The sequence below is a fragment of the Rhipicephalus sanguineus genome, chromosome 4 (assembly GCF_013339695.2).
Source record: "Rhipicephalus sanguineus isolate Rsan-2018 chromosome 4, BIME_Rsan_1.4, whole genome shotgun sequence".
NCBI lineage: Eukaryota > Metazoa > Arthropoda > Arachnida > Ixodida > Ixodidae > Rhipicephalus > Rhipicephalus sanguineus.
The window spans coordinates 119,204,442-119,218,396 of NC_051179.1; the positions used below are offsets into that span (position 1 = coordinate 119,204,442).

The 13,955-nt window shown below is 48.2% G+C and overlaps 1 protein-coding gene across 4 annotated transcripts in view; it reads left to right on the forward strand.

The window, feature by feature from the left end:
* The window catches only part of LOC119390622 (uncharacterized), a 214,041-nt gene that overhangs the window by 47,621 nt on the left and 152,465 nt on the right, over positions 1-13,955 (forward strand). Inside the window, exon 3 of one of the 4 annotated variants that reach the window (XR_005183406.2) lies at positions 5,178-5,328. The exons of the other annotated variants lie outside the window; for them this stretch is intronic. The gene's annotated coding sequence lies outside the window, so the exon portion shown is untranslated. Of the gene's footprint in view, positions 1-5,177; positions 5,329-13,955 lie in introns of those variants that run through there. 4 annotated transcript variants of the gene reach the window in all.

Sequence of the window (13,955 nt, forward strand, 5' to 3'; positions counted from 1 at the left end):
CAGTGACTGTCTCTGAACATTATATGCCGGACAGTCGCACAGGACGTGGTGTAGCGTCTCCTCGCAACGACAGGCATCGCAAAGAGCGTTGTCGGCCATTCCAATCCGAAAGGAATAGGACTTCGTAAATGCCACGCCTAGCCATAAGCGATAAAGCAGTGTGGCCTCTCTTCGGCGGAGTCCAGTTGGCATACAGAGATGCATCAAAGAGGACAGGTGGCGTTGACGATTGGTCCGGTTGGTTCGGCTGCTTGGTAGGCACCATAGAGCGAGCGTTATCTCATGTGCAAGCCTTCGAAGACTGCTGGCAGCGTCAGACCTTGAAAGTGGGATGGTATCTTCCTGTGTGCTTTCATGAGCTGCCCGAGCGGCATTATCGGCGTGTTCGTTCCCTATGACGCCGCAGTGACTTGGCAGCCACTGAAACGTCACGTGGTGCCCTTTCTCATGTGAAGTATGGAGAAGACATCGAATTTCAAATACGAGCTGTTCGTATGGCCCGCGACGCAGAGCAGATAGCACAGATTGTAGGGCTGCCTTTGAGTCGCTGAAGATAGACCAATGTTGAGATGGTTCCCGATTGACCAAACAAAGTGCCGCGCGCAGAGCAGCGAGTTCCGCAGCTGTCGACGTCGTGGAGTGGTCAGTCCTAAAGCTGATGGTAAGAGCTCTTGCTGGGACAACCACCGCACCGGACGAACACTGGGTGTTTGTGGAACCATCTGTATATATATGTACACTGTCCGCATACTTCTCGTGCAAAAGAAGCAGAGACAGTTGTTTCAGCACAGGTGATGACATAAGAACCGTAAACGCTGCGTACTTTGGTAATCCATACTTTTCGTGCTGTGTAGTAGCGCGCTGCAGCTTAAAGGTTACATCGCATGTGTACTCAATATTGAGTCAGTTCGTGCTCAATGCGCCGATTCAATTTTGCGGCCGCATCGAATTTTTCTCTTTTTTTTTCGTCCAAAACATTCATTGAAAATCAGGCAGAGCACAAAGAACGCTGTTGTTTCCGAACCAAAAAAAAAAAAGAAAAACCGGATATGGTCGTCCTCTCTATTTTAAGGAAAAGTAACGAGAATACGAATAACTGTTGCGAGATATTCGGAGATTCAGAAAACCCCGGTAGAATAAACAGTGCAGCTATATTGGTCCGTTTCTTCGTGCCTTCATTCCGCATAATTGAATGCGGGTGTGAGTACCTCTACCATCTTCGCTTTCGTGACAACATAGTCTTTTGACGCTAATTCAATCGGGCTGATTTATATCCGGTGGACACTAGTTTCCTCACACAATCGCAAGTTTCCGATGACCAACTTTTCAGCAGAGTGCAATAACTGCGGCGACATTGAGAATCCGGAGATTGCTTGTAGATCCTCGACTCTCGGGCACCGAAGCTTTGAAGGTCTTCCACCTCCTATTTAAAGCAGCCCCGTGTTTTGTGACTCATCAAATATTGAGAGGCACGTGGAACGTCTTGAGCTAAGCTTCGCTGAGCTGAATGCCCTCCGTCCTTCAGGCACTCAGCAGGCACTCTGTCGTGAGCAAATACGACGAGTCAATACTCTTTGCTCACTTCTCTCGTGTTCAAACAAGAAATGACCCTGCGTTTCGTTTGACAGCTCTATTATCCAGCTATAAGCACGTGCCAAGCAATGACCGGACCCTGGGTAAATACACGCAAATGAAAGGCGCTTCCACAAGCTTCGCTGGGATCAACGACGTGCCCTCCCATCGTGGAACTTACCGCGCGCTAAGAAGGGCGCGCCCACTCATACGCCCAAAGAATATACATAGGTCAGTGTCTCGATCGGGTGGATGGAATTTGGTATCTTAAGCGACAGAGCAACGATAGTGCAAAATAGGTTCGATAAATATCGTGACGATAAGGAACAATTCGGAATGACCGACGTAACACCGATATTGGGCGCATTAGCCCTGAAGGTCATACCTTTTTGTAAGATATGTGTTGCGCAACATTATTTGGTACATTATGTGACTGCTTTACATTGACAAGCCATTGCAGAGAAACGGCACACAAACACTGTCATCATCTTCACCAATCTAGACGACGGGCCACGGCGGGGATTCCGACCTTTGCCGCCCCGCAATCGCTATCGCTGCACGGACAAACGGACTAACCGCGGCGCCACCGCTGTTTTGCACCTCCGTGGTAGAAAGTAACAGCGAGGAGCACCTTCGCCACTGTGCCCATTATTGGGCTCGGCCTCGTAAGGCATTCACTCGATGGCGGCGATAACACTGACGCTATTGTCAGCACTCGGCATGCTGTCTTCATCGAGCCCGTTTGAATCGTTCGCTTCTAAGTGAACCGGCGAGACAGAAAAGCATGGAGGAAGACGCAGGTTCACGGCAGATGCAGTTGGACATCATCGCCACGCAGAGAAAAAAAAATGTTAGGGCTAGCGGCTGCGCAGTGCGTTCGGCGAGGTGCAGCGCCTCAAGTGACAAACTGCTAGTAGAATGGTCGCAAGAGGCAACAGCCGGAGATTTTACATGCTAATCTTTGCTGCTAGTTTATTGCCTTCCTTGCGTCTTAATGAATATATGTTTTTTGCCTTTGCGGAGTTTCCTCTTCAGCGCTTTTAGGCTTCCTCCGTTCATTAGAGCATGTTCAACTCTCTTCATAGTATGCCACCTTATGTCGGCTATGCGCCTGCTGTTTAACTTCGAAAGCTCTGCCAGTCCTATTTTGCCTGTTGGGTTTGAGGCATTCATGCTTTCACTTTTCTTAATGAGGTTTTTCGTCTCCTGGGGAAGCTTGTCAGTACCCTGCCTAACGACCGTACCTCCGACTTTCACTGCACACTTCGCAATGATACTTGTCAGATTGCCCTTCATTGCGTCAACGCTGGGGTCGGCTTTCTCGGTTACAGCCGAGTATCTCTTGTGAAGGGAGATCTTGCATTTCTGTACTTACCCTTAGAGCGCTAACTGATTATTTAGCTTCTCGCGTACCAGTGTATCCCGTTCCTTCCCTGAGTCTAGGCAAAATCGAGACCCCGTCCGATAGTCATTGCATCGTATCTAGCCAAGCTCTTGAGCACCTTTCACGCTGCCATGGTGCGCGCGCAGTATGAAGTCTTTTTCATTCTTAGTGTCGCCATTAGGGCTCGTCCGCGTCCACTTCCGATTGTCTCGTTTTCTATAGAAGGTATTCATGATCCGTAAACTATCGCGTTCTCTGAACTCCACTAACAACTCCCCTGTGGTATTCCTAGAACCAGTGGCGGATCCAGAGGGGGGTTGCGGTAGGGGCAATCGCTCCCGTCCCCCCCAAGCCTGTGTTATCACCCCCCCCCCCCCCAAACCTTCAGTCCCTCTCGTACACCTCCAACCGGTTTTTCTAATGGGTAGAGAAGTTGCGCCGGCATGTACTCGGTGTTGTAGGAATTCCATTCTCTAGAAAGTGCCCTCTCCTTTCCTCCAACTTCTTTCACTATCCCTTTCTCAACGACGCTGAGGCTCACTTTCGCTAGTTTAGTCCCTCTCCCCAGCCGTGCACGAGGCGGTTTAGGTGCTTTTTTCTATCCAAGAATCTCGTCTCCCCAACCCCTCGCTTCCCCAGCACAAGAGGATGGCAGATTTCGCGGCGTAAGGGCACGACGCTGGGTTGTGCACACCGCTGAAATATCTTAGGCAGAGAAGGTTGTGGCAGATAAACCTGCAGGATTGTTACCATCGACGTGACCTGAACTCTTTCTTCATGAAATGGTGTTCTTCATCGCCGTTTTTTCCGGCACTCCCAACGCAGACTGTCGCTTATCACAAAATTTTGCCCTGTGAGAACTAAAATGTCAGAGGCTATTGAAACGATGCACCTGCGGGGATTATGCCGCCGAACTCACTAAAGCGTTTCAGCAGTGACCATAATACTCTAAAATAAGTACCGAAATACCATGCCGTAGTCGTTGGCACGTAGTTTTTTTTATCGATACTGCCTGCTAAAACGCCCTAGTCTCATGCATGGTCTCACCTTTTCACTCCTGTTTTACTCAATTCGTCCGCCGGAGAGCCCTTGCGGTGCGCAAATAAGGCGCTGGTGCACTTTTTTTGGACTACAGTTCTAATGCTGTACGTTTTACATTTCGCTGCGCGTAAAAAAACAGTGCGTAGAAGTGGAAGGAAAAGTTCTGCGTCGTCTTTGTTTAGGCCAAGGATTTCCACTCCCGAATTTGGCCGAAAACACCGGTGCGCATTGACAAAGCACGCGCAGCTGGCGACTGTCCCACATTCCTGTCAGTGTCGTAGACATGCGTGTTGCTAACCCAGTCGTATAGATCTGGAGTGTGGTACTGTGATTGCCGTTACGTTGCGGGGTTTGTGTGGCTTTCCTTGGGAAGAACCACACCACTCGGCTGCTGGGCACAAACTGCTTTATTTTTGCAAAGCGGCGCCTCTTCGCGAATGCGCGGTCAGTGCGCTGCGTTCTTCTTTAAAGGGGAAAAGTAACCCGATATCCTCTTCGCTCTGGCCGCGCGGCTGAGTGACCGGAAGCCGATGCTTGCGACTCCTGGAAAGGCTGCACACCTATTTTTCAGGAGCGGCAGTGCATCGCTTGTAGAACATCATACTTGCCACTTGGCCCATCCCGACGACACAACGTAAGCGTTGCCTGTATTTAGAACTTCAGATTTGATATCATCACCATTTATTTATTTTGTGTTTGGCTTGAAGGAGACTTGAAACATCACCTATCATGGCTAGCTGCAGTATTTGCGATACGAGACACGCCAGTAATGAGCAAAATATCTCCTGCAATTTTCATCATCGACCTCCTCAGAGCAACCAAGCCACTCGCAAACTGACTAGAGTTTATCTTTCTGCCGCCCTTATAACGCAGTTACGAGGAACGTACCAATATCTAATAGAATCCGCTATAACATTATGCGTCAGTGCCTGAATTAGGTACTTTTTGTCTCAGTACATTTCTTTTTCCGTATCAAAAAAGTTCAAGGTATGTTTTTCTAGACATGTTTTATTTGAAAAGAATATGAACATGTATAGCTGAATTTCGATGAAAGAACGATTGCCGAGGATTTTGTGCTGGGACGTTTCAAAGCAATGTCACATAAGCAGAACTAATTTTGCTAAAATACAAGCGATATGTCGCGCGCTCATATATTAAAGCATTTCTTGCTCACTTTCAGCCCGATATATAATGTTGCGACGGTCATCGTGTGTTGGGACCTAGTAAAGAAGAGAAAGAGGAAGCGGAGAAGCGACCCACTACGCACGTGTTTTTTTTCTTCTTCTTCAGATTCTATGTCGCCATTAAAGCGATCGTAGTTCATTCTACTACGTATTGAGTATTTATTGCCGTGTCCTACAGGATTGGCTATGTTGCGCCATAACACATGGTGCCGAAAACCCGGGATCTGCGGCTAATCGGCGACACGGACGGCAGCATCGACAAGAACGATTTCTCCGAGGAATAATCGTCGGTGCTTGGTAAGCCTTGTCGGTGGCCGCGCCCAGCTACGTCAACGAGTGGACGCAAGCCCAATGTTTCCTGTGAGTACACTGCAGCACTGAATCGTTTGAAGCAGAAGAGATCATCGGCACGCGCTCAGAATAGCAAGATAATCAACGAGGCGACAGCGTCGATAGAGCGACAATCCACGCATTGAAGCAGCGGCTGACATCCAGCAATGAAAAGCTGAAGAAGATATCGGAAGAAATAGAAGATCACATTCCAACAGAGGAGCTCGCGTCTGAATACGCCGCAGCAGCAGACTACGAAGATCAAGTAGTAGCGACACTTGCACGTCTACAGTGCCGAATCGAGGACATCAACAACGCGCAGAGAGCCGTCGACGCTGGAAATTCAGCAAGTACCGTCCATGCTCCTACGAATGTCGGCAATGCACATATCGGGCCCCGCCTACTTCGACTGGAGATCAAGCCGTTTAACGGAAACATACGGGAGTGGACGGCTTTCTGGGAGCAGTTTGAAGGCACCGTGCATTCAAATGCGACACTAAGCGAGACGGACAAGTTCCATTACCTTCGGAATTACCTGAGAGGAGAAGCTACTGCAGTAATCGCTTGATTTGCGACTACAAGCTCATGCTACGGAAATGCAGTTCAGCTACTCAAACACAGATATGGGAATAAACGGCAAATAGAGCAACATCACCTACGAGCCTTGAGAGACATTCGATGCGTGAAACTGGCATCTGACGTACAACAGCTGCGCAATCTATACGACCAAGTCCAGATGAACATGCGTGGTCTCGACGCTCTCGGGGTGCCGACAAGCAGCTTTTCCGCGATGCTGTATGACATTCTACTAAAAGAACTGCCGCAAGAGATCGTCATTTCTTTTCACTGCCAGCGCCGTATAACTGAAGTCATGCTCCGAACATCGGTTGCTACAAACGAAGGAACAGTGTCATCGTGTCAGGAGCTCGAGAGCTTGCTACAGTTTACCCGCATCGAAATCGAAAGCCGAGAGCGATCAGGGACACAAGAATCGTCAGAACGTACTTACAACCGCAAGCATATTCCATCGGCATCTGTGCTGCATACCGTGCATACGGGAAAGCAGAAATATGGTGAGTGCTTCTTCTGCAAATCCATGAGACATGAAACGGAGGTATGCGACAGTTCTCTAACGCTCGAAGAGAAGAAAGATAGACTAGGCAGAAACATGAGGTGCTATAATGCACTATACCGGGACACCTAGCCAGAGATTGTCGAAGACGCATACAGTGCATTTCTTGTAAAAAAAAGGCACGCAACAACTATGTTCAACCCAAACGCCAATAAAATGAGTACTAGGAAATTGAACACAACGACAGCCTGCGTTAACGAAACGCAGTCAGATCGGAACGAAAGATCAACTGCCGTAACGAGCTGCCAAATTGACGAAGGTGTACATCTTCAAACGTTTCGTTCTTGGGTGGGAAGAGAAAATAAGGCTTGCTACATAAGAGGAATCTTAGACAGCGGCAGCCAGCGTTCATTTATAAAGGAAGAACTCGCTACACGTTTGCAGCTGAAAGTAATCGGAGAAACGAAGCTGGCAATCAACACGTTTGCGTCTGAAGCACCTTCCCAACCACAACGAAGTAAAATAGTAGAAGTTCACGTGAGCAGTCAGTTTGGGGACAAAGAACAGGTCATCGAAGCTATCACGATACCAGTGATCTGTCAAGATGTCGCAGTGACGAATACTGACCGTTCCTTTGGCAAGAACCTTCGTGAACTGAAGATGGTATTAGCGGACGAGCTTACCATTCCTATGGCGCAAGCCGAGCCTGGAATAAGTCTGCTTATTTGATCCGACCAAATATGGAAGATCATAACCGGTGAACCTATTAAAAGCCAAGAAATTGAAGGACTAGTGTCTATTAACACTATATTGGGTTGGACGCTAGAAGGACCTGTGAAGAAAAAGAGCTTTGTTCAAAGTACATCCAGGGTGATGGTATGTGTATTAAGAACAGATATACGTTCACGATCGGAGATTAATGATGATCTGCAGTCCTTTTGGACTTTGGATGTTATCGGCATCTCCCCAGAGGAAGAACAGCTAACTTCTTCAATCACGTTGTCCAGGTTCCTAAAGAATATTGTCAAGAAGGATCGACGGTACGAAGTTGCAGTGCCGTGCAAAACACCTGACATAGAACTAATTGAAGACAACTACCTCGTCGCACGTAACCACCTTCAGAGCCTTGTACGACGACTATCAACCAAAAAGGGCCTGCTGGAACGGTACGACCATGCCATCCGACAGTACGCTGACTCGGGACACGCGGAAGTAGTCTCCAAAAGGAAACCCAATGAGGAGCGTACATATTACATGCCGCACCGAGAAGATATCCGTGAGGACTCTTTCACTACGAAGCTGAGGGTGGTATTTGATGCCTTGTCGCATGCAAGAGACCAAAAATCGCTGAATGATTGCCTAAAAACCGGTCCGAACTTAAATCCTCAGCTGCTACAAGTACTCATGCGATTTCGCTGGCACAAAGTACCAATGACTGCAGACATGGAAAAAGCGTTTCTGCAGGTTGGTGTTAGACCACCAGACGGAGATCTCTTCAGGTTCTTGTGGTTTGCTGAGAAGCCGACGTTACCATTCAGGGAAGACGACATACAGGTCTGGCGAATGACAAGAGTACCTTACGGATCGACGTCAAGTTCATTCATGCTTACAGCGACCATTCAACATCACTTCAAAACAGGTGTAGACAACGAGCAGCACGGAGTGGCCCAACTACTTGCGAAGGCATTCTATGTAGACGATTTGCTGATTGGGGCGAATAACTTACAAGCAGCTGTAGAGCTTTACGCCACCACAAAGGCAATAATGAATGACGCTGGAGTGCCACTCAGAAAATGGACAAGTTGTCAAGAGCTGCAGGACATATTCGACTCAAACGAACCAGTTATACCTAACAGCAGCGGACAAACGTCATCCAAAACAAAAGTCCTCGGAATGACATGGAACATGGAGACGGAAAGCCTTACTTACAGCTCTCAAAATATCTTGTCATTTCTGGGAAAAGCTCAAGATACAAAGCACTTTCTTCTGCAAACAGTGTCGAGAGTTTATGACCCACTGGGACTAGTTGCTCCTTTCTTGGTACGAGGAAAGATGTTATTTCAACAGCTGTGAGTCCGTAAAGTCGACTGGGATGAAGAGCTGCCAGATGATATAGCACGACAGTGGATGAGCTGGAGAAGTGATTTGGTTCACCTTCCCAAGGTCAATGTTCCCCGACGTTTGACGTCAGAGGCAGCTGATATTCGTGACATTCAAATACACGTCTTTGTGGACTCAAGCACGAAAGCTTATGGAGCGTGCGCATATGTTCGCGCTGAGCTAGCTAACGGCGACATCAGCACAAGTCTCATTACTGCGAAATCAAGGATCGCTCCATTGAAGCCTCTCTTTTTGCCACGCCTAGAGCTAATGGGAGCGCTAATAGGCAGCAGATTGCTAAAATATATAGAAGAAGCATATACTCTTTTTTTTAACAGACCACTTTCTATTATGTGGACAGACTCTACAACTGTCCTGAATTGGATTCAAGCAGATTCATGCAAGCAAGAAGTCTTCGTTAAAAATTGGCCGCGTATCTGCGTGCTTCGCTGCAAATGTCGTCTAAAGACGATAGAAGAGGCGCTGCGTGAGATATGGACGCCATCTGGCAATACGTCGGGAAACACGAGTGCTGTGTTGCGGCCTGGTAGTCCCGGCGCAGCGGCAGGCGAAGACCGGCGGTGACCAACGCGACCGGTGGGGACGCCGGCCAGCCCGAACACGCTGTTTGGCGCGATGCGCCGAAGGAGAAGAAACGTCCGCACTCAACGAGTACTCTCCACAAACTCTCTTACTTACACGTCGCCTGGGTAAAACAGGAATGCCAGAGCGGCGCCCCCTGTCATTCGTACAATGCAATACTGAACCGAAACCGAAACACAACATGAGCTTGTGCAGAGGGCACGGAGGAAGACAAGTTTCAGCGCAGTCGCATTTTCAGCGCACCTTAAGAAACTAGGGTTGTAACATTGTAGGGCGAGTAGGGCCAGAATGACCGTCACGACGAAAACCTGCCTCCTCAGTCGTATTCGCCTGTAACGTTGGTGTGGCTTCGCGTTCCCTCCTCCGCTCCTGGCCTTTCTACAAAGCTACTGCCTAAGTACGAAGGCCCCTACCGCGCCCTACGTCAAGCATCTCCAGTTAACTATATGATTGAGCCTGTTCAATCATCTACGGACCGCTGTCGCCGCGGCCGCGAGACTGTTCACGTCGATCGACTGAAGCCGCATTATGACCCACCATTTGTACCTGTTCCTTAGGTGATTTGTAACATGGCTAGGGCGCAGACAAGAACGCCTGCGAAAGAAGACGACGAAGACGGTTGTTGTTGGCGCTCGCGCTTGCTCGGCTTGGACCGCTGATCGCTTCAGCTGTGGCAATCTTTTAATAAACGCGTTACTGTGTCAACGTTAAACGCATACCATCAAGGTCTTTAAAATTGCGTATCTATGTATTTTCTGTTAAAGGAACACACCGCCTAATACTTTCCTAGTGATGTTGCACCTCAGATATGCGTAATGTTTGCTTTTTGATCAACAATGTACACAAGTATGAACCTATTCAGCCGTTCACGATGGCTGGCCCTTGGGCAAGTGGTTCAACTTTGGCCGAGTGGCTGAATCGAGGGACGTGCCGACAAACAGAAAGACAGACAGAAGGACAGACAGAAAGACAGACCAAAATTTCTGCGTTTAAGTTCCCCAAGAAAGACTATCGTCTTTAAAACTGCATCGCTGAAATCAAAGCAGTGACTCAAATACGGGATTGCAGCTGGCAGCATTGCCCAGGAGACGAAAATCCTGCGGATTTGCTAACAAGGGGTGAATCACTGGATGCCTTGGTACAAAAGAACGTTTGGTGGCAAGGACCGAGTTGGCTGCGGCTGAGTCCTTCTGAATGGCCACTCAGGAAGCCCTTAGCTGCTGAAGAGGGTCAGGAAGCAATCAACTCGATACATATAGCCCTTCCAATAGGTGACAAATCGCATGAGCGGAGAGCGCCAATCTTTGACGCAACAAGACACAGTTCTCTCATCAAACTGCTGAGAGTCACGGCGTGGGTATGGCGCTTCATACACAACGCTAATAAAAGTTGCCCGGGGTATGGATGTCTGAAGACAGAGGAAATATTGGCAGCTGAGCGTTACTGGATACACCAAGTTCAAAGTGAAGCCTTTGGCGATGAAATGTTTGCGCTTCTAAAAAGCAGGTTCTACCTAAAAGTTCAAAGGTGAATGACTTGCGACCGTTTCTAGATGAAGAAAACCTGCTTCGAATTGGTGGGAGGCTACAAAACCTCAATGAAAGCCCTGGTACAAAGCACCCATTGGTGCTACCTGGCGGTCATTACTTCACGTTTCTTGAAGTTCGAGATTCCCATGTTCGCACAATGCATGGAGGCATAACCGCCACGCTAAACCACCTGAGAGAGCGCTTCTGGGTATAAGAACTCGCCGAACAGTGAAGAAGGTGATAAACCGTTGTGCGTTATGTGCTCGCTTTAGAGCAAAGGCAAGCTCGCCGCCACAAGCTCCACTTCCGACCTGCAGGATTGAAAGATCCAAGGCATTCGACACTACAGGAGTGGATTTCGCAGGACTAGTCTTTGCCAAAAAAGCTGGACAATGCGACCAAAAAATGTACATTGTAATTTTTACTTGTGCATCAACGCGGGCGATACACTTGGAGCTGGTGACGGACATGACTGCGAAAGGCTTCCTGCTAGCATTCCGAAAATTTATTGCTAGGAGAGGATTGCCCAGCGTCACTTACTCATACAACGCTCGATCATTCAGAAAAGCGTCTAAGGAACTCAGGGAGGTAATGGACCGAATCAAAGAGACCGACTTCCAGTCGTTTACGACACAGCGGATTAAATGGAAATTCATCGTAGATGCGGCGCCGTGGTGGGGCGGTTGGTGGGAAAGACTGATTAGAACAGTGAAGACGTCTCTACGAAAAGTCCTCGGACGAAACAGCCTTTTTGCTGCAGAACTCGGTACGCTACTTACCGAGGTCGAGGCTGTGGTTAATTCCCGACCGCTTACTTACGCCTGCCTCGAAGCTTGTGAACCATCCGCGATTACGCCAGCACATTTTCTTATAGGCCGACAATTTGCCACTTTGCCGGATGGTGATTGAACAGAAGATTCAGTGACACACAGCGGTGCGAAGGAATATTCACGGCGTTTACAACACCGCCAAACCGCCAAAGTTTGTTCGATTATTTTTGGAGACGTTGGAAGCACGAGTATATTCTCACTCTACCATCCGCACATCGTTCTCCTGGATTTTCTTCCCGCAACCTAGCAGTTGGAGACATCGTGATTGTGCACACACCGAACAAAGCGAAGTTTATGTGGCCTCTGGCAAAAGTGGAAGAAGTTTACCTCGGCAATGACGGAATTGTTCGCGCTTGCCTGTTACGCCTGGGTAGCGGAAAAGTTTTGAAAAGACCCGCGCAGAAGATATACTACCTGGAGATCGGCGCTACCACAACTGAGGCCCCGGAAGATGTTGGGACCTCAAAAAGAAGAGAAAGAGGAAGCGGAGAAGCGACCCACTACGCACGTGTTTTTTTTCTTCTTCTTCAGATTCTATGTCGCCATTAAAGCGATCGTAGTTCATTCTACCACGCATTGAGTATTTATTGCCGTGTGCTACAGGATTGGCTATGTCGTGCCATAACATCGTGATTTATTCGTTCAATCACAAAGCGAGCAGTAGCTTTGTTTTTTTTTTAAAAGGTATCCAGCAGAACGTCCCCTGAAAAGTTTGCGTAAATATGCGTAAGCACTCTGCCACCTGCTAGTCTTCATCGTCTGTGATGCTGTTGCCGTTTTGCTTTGTCATTGCTGTCTTCGTTTTACTGGTTAAAACGAGGCGACATACGCGTGGAGATGAGCAAGTGGCGAAATTCTTGCGACCTCGTATGTGCATCCTGATGTGCATCCAACTTTCTTCACCTGAGTATATGGTCTCCCCTGTTAGTAGCTTAGATATTCATGATTAATAATTTAGATACTCTCTAACATAAATAGCTATATTGCAACCACCACATGCGCAGTTCTGAAACCTACTCCCCATACTCACACGTGTTCCATCCCTGCTCTGGTACTCAGAAACGCAATTTATGTACACTCTAAAAACTGGTGAGAGTATCGCATGAGTAAAAAGACCGAGTTACTATTCAGGGCGTTTTTTTTTTACTCTCGCCCATCGTATGGAGTGAAATCCGTTGTTCACTCCATGTAAAAGGAGAGAGTGAAATGTGATTATACTCCACCTGTACTGAGAGAGTGGAATGCCCATATACTCTTCTGGCATGAGAGAGTAAAACAAAGTTATACTCCCGTTCCTGATGGATATCGATGTGCCGGCTACACTCTTTATTAAGCACACATGTATGCAGTAATGAACACTGCATTTGTTTGTTGTGACGGTGGAGACGACTAATAAAAATAAAAAAAGTGCGTTTCCAGCACCTCTCAGTGCTCTAAGCGCACTGGACGGCACTGGGAATGACCAATATCCGCGTTTGTAGCTTCGGATTTGTGTAGTTAAATCAGTTAATATGACCCCAATGATGGTGCATTCAGACGACAGACTGAATCCGGATTTGTCGTGGACGCGGATAGCCAATCCGCGGATAATCCGCCTGCAGGCGCATCCATACGACGGACGGTGTCTTAGGAGAGAACAGCCGGATTACTCTCGACCGCAGACTGTGCGCTCACCTGCGCCCGCTGGCAGCAGACCGGGTTGAGAGTATTCAACAACACGCAAGCCGACAGAACGCGAAGCTCGCCGAGCTTTGTCGAGTATTGTCGAGGACTGTAATTTGTTTCGGCGAAATCGTTGTTGTTGGCGGAATGACTGAATGAAAAGAAGAATCTTCTTTACAGAGAGCTGCTGGAGACGGACCTCGCTGCTGTCACGCGTGGGGCCCCGCATACGAAGGGAGGATACAGTGATGCGGCGATATCGGCAGTATTTTTTTTTTCTTCTTTTGCTGACAACAGCTACCGACAGTGCACATTGCACTGCTGCACTTCATGTTTCCTTCCCTCGGTTCGCATCTTAAGTGACCTTAAAATCAGTGTTCAAACATGGGCTGTGTTCTGAGACAACCGCTTTCGGCGACAGCGCCACTTTGCCTGCCACAGAATCCTACTTGTGCAATGACTGAAGCGACAACTTACCCGCTACTCTCCAACCTGCCAATCAGCGCGCATTAAGTATGATATATATCTCAAAGGTGATCTTCTTAAAATACGACCCCAGAAATAAACTGAACTAAGCGCCAGCAGAGCTGAAACCAACTGCGAGTACAGCTGTAAGGCTTGAGCAGAAGAAAAGTGTACTGATTGCCA